This window comes from Eucalyptus grandis, chromosome 10 (genome assembly GCF_016545825.1).
Source record: "Eucalyptus grandis isolate ANBG69807.140 chromosome 10, ASM1654582v1, whole genome shotgun sequence".
In the NCBI taxonomy this organism is placed as follows: domain Eukaryota; kingdom Viridiplantae; phylum Streptophyta; class Magnoliopsida; order Myrtales; family Myrtaceae; genus Eucalyptus; species Eucalyptus grandis.
In genome coordinates this window covers 22,692,999-22,700,717 of record NC_052621.1, presented here as the reverse complement: position 1 = coordinate 22,700,717, position 7,719 = coordinate 22,692,999, and the positions used below count along the sequence as shown (strand labels likewise).

The 7,719-nt window shown below is 45.6% G+C and overlaps 1 long non-coding RNA gene across 1 annotated transcript; it reads right to left on the bottom strand.

The window, feature by feature from the left end:
- Window positions 1-5,628: 5,628 nt before the first annotated feature.
- Window positions 5,629-7,055, bottom strand: LOC120288947. Its single transcript, XR_005546865.1, has 2 exons — window positions 7,011-7,055; window positions 5,629-5,908 (listed from the first exon to the last, which is right to left on the bottom strand). It is a non-coding gene; the product is annotated as an uncharacterized LOC120288947 (long non-coding RNA).
- Window positions 7,056-7,719: the final 664 nt, after the last annotated feature.

Genomic DNA, 7,719 nt, shown 5'->3' with positions numbered 1-7,719 from the left:
ATTACGAATGGGTTCCTTCCCTTTGCCCATCATGTGTTTGTTTTGGCCACCGATGTGCTGATCCTACTGTCCCGGTCTCTCCTAAAGCTAGTAATACACCCGCTAGAAGGCCTGTTCCTCTACCTGTTAATGAATGGCGTGAAGTTCGAGGTAAAAGAAGCTTTCAAAATCCTGCCATTCATCAAGACTCGCTGGTTCATATTATTATCCCTCCCTCTCGTGGCAAGCAACCTCAAGATATGGTTCTGGTCGAGCCTGTTCCTAAGGTAATTGCTCCATTAAAGATAAGAATTGATGATACCGCCCAAGCCGATATTATTGAAGCACCAGGCGATGCTATGGTGGATCCCGCCTCCCCCTCGAATGTTGAAGTCCCAGATGAGATCAGTTCTAGTGGAAGTGAATCGGATTCTCCCGATGTAGTTGCCCTTGTGGATCCTGACCCTCCCCATCTTCCCCCTGAACCGACCCTTGCAGCCCTTGTGAGGCAAAAAGGAAATCTTCGACCTGCATCAGCTGAAGTGCGTTTTCCTTTGAATCCTAAACTGATGCCACCCTCGGCGAAAAAGCGAGGTGGCAAGAAAAGGTAACTTACTCTCCTTTTTGGGTCCCATGTTTTTTGGTGTTTAGAATATTAGGGGTCTCGGCACCCCCCTTAAACAGGCCGAAATTAGGAATTTTATGAGAACCAATAACATTTGCTGTATTGGTATCTTGGAGACTAAGATCTCGCCTAATGCTTTTCATGCTGTCTCCGCTGCTTTGCTTCCTAGTTGGAATTAGTGCTTCAATTATGTGCATTCGGCAAGAGGTAGAGTTTGGGTGGGTTGGAACCCTGCCTATGCCCTTTTTGTTATGTCCGACTGCTCCTCTCAGGCCATTCATGGCCGCTTGAGATCTATCACTAATGGCACTTCCTTCTACTTATCGGTGGTTTATGCGGAGCACTCATTTGTTTTTAGAAGACCGTTGTGGGCTGAGTTGAATCACTACAGCCTTTTGCACCCGAATGAGCCTTGGATCATTGCAGGAGACTTCAATGCTATCCGGTATGCCTCTGATAGGGCGGATAGATCAAACTACTAGATTCCAGCCTTTGAAGATTTTGGCAATTGTCTCATTCAAGCTGGCTTGGATGATCTTAGATTTGTTGGTAACCGCTTTACTTGGGCAGCCTCCTCTGGACCTAATCGCAAACAAAGGAAGATCGACAGGGTTGTTGTGAATTCGGCTTGGAACTCCACATTCTCTTATTCTGAGGCCTCCTTCTTGGCACCGGGTGTATCGGACCATTCCCTGATGGTTGTTAGGATCCTCCCTACTCCAAACAATCGTAAGCCTTTTAATTTTTTCAACTTTTGGATGGCCCATCTAACCTTCTTTGAGCTGGTAGCATAGGTATGGGATTCTTCCTTTGTTGGCTCGCCCATGTATACGCTTTGCTGCAAATTGCGTGCTCTAAAGTACAGACTTAAAGGCTTAAACAGGACAGCCTACTCAGATATCTCAACTCGTACGGAGGAAGCTAGAAGTCTGCTGTTGATTGCCCAAAATGCAATTCAATTAGACCCGCTCAACCGGTCTTTAGCTATTACAGAGAAGGAACGCCTGCAGGCTTTCTTGGATCTTCGCATCCAAGAAGAGTCCTTCTTCAGACAAAAATCTAGAGTGCGCTGGCTTAAAGAAGGCGACCGAAACACGAAATATTTCCATCATTCGGTTAAGCGGAGCCACCTCCGGAATAGAATATTATCAATTATTGATGGAGATCTCCAGAATACTGACCCCTCCGAAGTTCAACAGCTCTTTATCTCCCATTTTCATAACCTTCTGGTGGCTTCCCCCTTGCTATAAAGCCTTCGTCTCATGATATTCATGCTCATTTGAATCATACTATCAGCGGTGCTCATTTTCTTAGCCTCTCTCGACCTATTACGGATGAGGAGATTTGGGAAACCATGTTCTCCCTTGCAAATGGTAAAGCCCCTAGCCCGAATGGATTCAACGCGGATTTCTTTAAGCGGTCGTGGGACATAGTTGGTCCTTCGGTGATTTTGGTGGTTCGGGATTTCTTCAACTCGAGCCACCTCCTTCGACAGATTAATGCATAGCCTGTTGCAACACTATATATAAATGCATCAGCAAGATTCTTGCTAACAGGTTAGCTTCAATTCTTCCTTCCATCATCAGCCCTCTCCAAAACGCTTTTGTTAAAGGCAGAAGGATTAGCGATAATATCCTGCTAGCTCATGAATTATTCTGTGAATTCCATCATGAATCGTACCGGCCTAAATGCATCATTAAGGTTGATTTTTCTAAAGCTTTTGACTCGGTGGATTGGAATTTCATCGAACTAACACTTAAAGCTTTCGGCTTCTTTATTGACCGCATCATGGCTTGTATCCGCTCACCCATGTTCTCCATCTCCCTAAATGGTGAGCTTCATGGTTTTTTCTCAAGCGGAAGTGGAATTCGTCAAGGTGACCCGATGTCTCCTTACATCTTCTCTCTCGTTATGGAAGTATTCACTGGTATCCTTAACCGCCAATCCAATAAGCCAGGCTTCAATTACTTTTGGAGATGCAAAGCCACTAAGCTCTCCCATCTCTTCTTTGCGGATGATGTCCTATTATTCTCGAAGGCCAGCTTGACCTCGGTGCAACTCTTAATGGATGGGATCCATCTCTTTGCTGACTGGTCAGGCCTTTTACCCAATTTTCGCAAGAGTGATATATTTATCTCGGGAGGGCCTACTTCTCTTACGAATGCCCTAGTATGTGCCTCAGGCTTCCAATTAGGATCTCTTCCTTTTAAGTACCTTGGTGTGCCTATTATTTCTGCTAGACTTAGGAAAGTAGATTGTGCTGCGTTGGTGAATGCTATCACCTCGAGAGTCCAATCTTGGACCAACCGATTCTTGTCCATGGCAGGTCGGTTACAATTGATAAAATCAGTCCTCCACTCTATCCAGGTGTATTGGTCGAGTGTCTTTATATTGCCTTCTTCGGTTATTAAGCGAATTGAACAAATCTTTCGACAATTCCTTTGGAAATGACCTACATTGAGTTCGGGTGGGGCTAAGGTGGCTTGGGATGATGTTTGCCTACCTAAGGAGGAAGGTGGGTTGGGGATTCGATCCATTCGAGTAAGTAACTTGGCGGCCATGATCAAGCACTTATGGATCCTCTTTACTGATAAAGAGTTCTTATGGTGTAAATGGATCCACTCAAACTTCTTAAAGCGTAAGAATTTTTGGATTGTGCCTAAGCTAACGTCCTGTTCATGGGCTTGGAAGAAATTACTTGGTCTTCGTGACTTGATCCAGCTTCAGTTTAGGTGGAATGTTGGCGATGGCTCTTCAGCATCCTTCTGGTTCGACTATTGGCATCCATGTGGCCCTCTCTATAAGATCTTCTCTAATCGTGATATCTATTGCTCCGGTATTCCCGTCTTGCTACAATCAAAACTGGTTTGGCAGCCTTGTCCACCCCATCCTCATTTGCGGGTGTTATTGCGACTTGGGAGGAGCCCCTTCCAAACCTTAATAGGGAAAATGACCGACTGGTTTGGCTAGGCCACCCGTCTTGTACCTACTCTTCAACTTTTGCTTGGAATCTACTGAGGACGAAGAAGCCATTAAGTCACTAGTACAAGTTTATTTGGAGCCCTTCTCTCCCTCCTCGTTATCAAACTCACCTGTGGCTGATTACTCGTAATCGTCTACCAACTCAGGTGAGGTTACTCTACCATGGAAGAATCCCGGATGTGTCTTGTGCATTTTGTTCAATTAGACCGGATTCAATCGATCACCTTTTCTTTGGCTGCTCCATTACTCGCAGCCTTGCGGCCTTTTGGGTAGCAAAGTTTAATCTTCCTTGGAGAAACCAGACCTGGAAAGTGAACCTTTTGTGGGCTATTAATCACTTATCTGATCCAGGGTTCCACCAATCAATGGCTAGGTTTTCCTTTGGTGCCTTATGTTATCTTTCTGGAACGAGATAAACAATATCATCTTCTGCAACCAACAGCTTTCCCTCCCAACCATGAAAGCCCATCTAATCAAAGCTGTTAAAGACAAAGCCCTTACATTCTCCAAGGTCCCGGATATCCCCCGCAACAAACGTCTTCAACTTAGTTGGGGTATCCACCCCTCTATCTTTGAGTAAGCGTTTCGGCCACCTATTGAAGTGATCATTTGGCCGTCCCCGTTCGTGTTTTTCTTTGCATTGATGATGCTCGTGGGTAGCCTCCTCTTCCCCCTTGTTTGGATGGTTCTCTATCTCGTCTTTCCCTGGGTCTATCGGTCGTTGTTATTGCTGGTTCCAATTCACCTGGCTGCTGCTTTGGTTTGGTTGTATCCTGGTTTTGTGGGGTTGTATTTCTGCCTTGCCTTTTCGCTTGTTATTGGCCCGCTTTCTGCCCTGGCTGCGCTGTTCGTCGGCCTTCTTTTAGCTGCCTATTTTTCTGTTTCCTATATCTTTCTCAGCAGCTCGGGTTGGCACCCTTCCTCTCGAGTGGTACTCTGACATTCTGAGTGCAAGTTTTTTTTTGTGCCGGCTCTTCCCTACTGTTCTTTGTATGGCCTCCTGGTTCTCTAGTCTATTTATAATACTTACATTTTACCAATAAAAAAAAAACGTTTACCAATTCGACTCAATACATCGAACTCGGGACGATTACTTTCACTAAATAATTATCCGCCGCGTCCCACGAAATTTACGATTCGACTAAAACTTCTACATATTTGTCCGAATATTAAGACAAATAATACTTAGCTTCATAATCTAAGTATCATTATCATATATGGAAAATCCTAAATGTCACATAATTACATATACAAAATTTCCAGATGTCACAAGCTCGCTCTAAACTCGTCTGCCATCTCCTTCCTTATCCCCGTCACTGTTAAGAGCAGCTCCTTCACCCCATCCCTCAGCCGATACAACCCCTCCAGCAATGCCTCAGTGGCCTTCTCTATCCCAGTTGCTACTTCCCTCAGCCTCCCCACGGTATCTCCGCCGCCTCCTGATGCCACCACCTGGTCAATCACCTCAAGCACATGCCTCCCATGTGCCTCCACATCATCAAGTTCCTTCGAGACCCGCATCTTCCTGTCCCTTTCCTTGCCACGTCTCGACTCCACGATAATTGTCGACTCGATTGCACGGACAAAGTCACCCCAAGGGAACTCCTCTGGGATGCGGAGGCAGATGACCAGCCCTAAGGAAGAGCGCAAGGCCGAAGATATGACTCCGACAACGAACGCTGTCAAGAAATTGACAGCTTGGACCGCATGGCAAACAACTCTGTCAACCGGTGAGACCTTCTCCCGTAGAGCCAACATTTCAATGCTCACGGCCAAGTCTCTAAGCCGCTCCTCGATGGCAACCCCACCCTCGCCCTCCGAATCTGCAAGCAAATCCCTCGTTTGGTGAATCTCCTCCTCCGATGGGTTGCCCTTCGAGCTGAGGAGTTTTATCGCGATCCTCCGGTCCAAGTGGCGGAGACACAGTCGCTCGATCTTGCAGGACATGCAGTTGCAAACATCCAGGACCTTCAGTGTCCCGCCCTGAACCACGAGCGCGCGCACATCCCACTGCGGTCGATCAAATATGCGACACCCCAGGATACGTCGCCGACCCATTCATTTTATTACGCATGCGGAAGCGAAACAAATCCCCTGACAACATTTAACTTGGGATAGAAAAGCAGGCAATCAATCACAATACCAAACACTCTTTTACAAGCACATAGGCTTAAATACAACTCTGGGCTGTCTACGAAATAGACCAGCTCGACAAAAGGGGAACCATCCTAAAACCAACTAGCAGGACACATTCACCGATACTTCAGTCTCCACCTTTCCAGACTTAGGGCTTCGGGTCCTCCACGACCGCCATCTAGGGACCTGAAATTTTAATCCCACAACCGGGATGAGACGATGCCTAGCCACATCACACAGAGAACTTACCTCGCCTCAATTCCTTCCTGCAGGTTAGCACAATTCAAATCACACAATCACATATAGTAATAGGAACTCAAACCATTGGAACGCCATTACTTTCATATAATCACAATCGTACTTAGCACGCATTCCAATTATTATTCACTGCCACACAAGGGCATAGCCTACTCGCAGTTCAGCTATCTACCGACATATAACCAGGCATCGCATCCCCCCATGGAGCGCGGCTTCGTCAGTACGTCGACGGCATTCCCGAAGGAGCATGGCCCAGAATCAACTGCGACCCGCATCCACCACGTGGGCATCCCATATAGGGGCAAGTCCGGCTCAACAGCCCAGGACGATTCCTCTTAATTATCACATAGCCAAATCATACTCGGCCCCGGGACACTTTGCATTTAACTCAACGCTTTCACTTAAAATAGTGATCCCAGCCATTTTTCTTCATATTAAAAATATTCCATAAATTACTCACGTGTGTGGGGACACGCTAATTTTGAATCAAAAAGCCAATATCTCACTTTTTCAAACCCCACTATTTAATATAATCATTAAAATCCAATTTTTGCATCCAAACCCAACATTTGGGTTTTTATGAATAAAATCCTTGTTTATCACAATCAACACTCAATTTGCCACATCCATTCATCAATTTCAAAATCCGAATACACAGCAACGACCGGCATGAAATTCTGAGAATTTAGGGTCCCGACAACATTTTCGGAATTTAATAAATAATTAAATTTATTCCGAAAATAATTAAATAATAATATTTTAATAATTTCGAATAATGATATATTATTAAATTATTAAATAATTTCGAGATATTTAAATAAATCAAAAGTAAATTCCTTTATGTCACATCAATGCTTATATTAAATAAACTCTCTTAGCCTTTAATTAAGCATACTTTAAATTAAACAAACACCTTAATCTAATTCACAATTAAATAAACTAATCTAACCACCTAAACATACTTAACTTAGACTAAGCACACTTAGGGCATCATTAACCCTCTAATCAAAATTTAGTGAGTTAAACTCACCGGATTAGCGAGCCGAGCGGACCAAAACGACGGGGACGATGCGAGGATCGACTTTCCTCAAAGCGGGCCGAGCATCCGGGCTCGGGAAGGCGGCCAAAACGGGCCAAACATGGGCTGCCATACCCATTTTCTGGGTTGCATCGGGCGGCCAAGGGCGGCGGGGCTCGGGACGGGCTAAGGCGGGGCGCACGGCGGCTCACGGTGGCTGATTCGTGAAGGCTGGTCGGACAGCCTCCCCAAGACATGGGCGAACGAGGGAAGAGCAGCGGTGCGACGGCAGCGAGCGGCGAGCTCCGGTGACGGGCGACGAGCGGCGAAGGAGGCGGAGGGCGAGGGGCTGCTTCGGCTTCTTCCTCTGCAATTTTTCTGGTCTTCGCACACCAAGAAGATGGAGGAGAAACCAACGGAAGGGAGAGAGGAAGGAGAGAGGAGGAGAGAGAAGGATGGGGGCCATTTCTTTTCTTTTTCTTTTCTTTAATCCAACAAAAGTGGCCCATCATGACCTCATGGATGATGTCATACTCCACTCACTCAAAACTCCCACAACCTTATTCTAATGGGTCCAAATTTCATTTTCCGCCGGGGTCCAATTCTTGTGCATCAAATTCTTCAATTACAATCAATCCACGTCAAATTAAGTCCAAATCGAAGTCCATAAAATTAATACAATATCACCACACTTCAATTCACATCTTCACTTTTCTATATA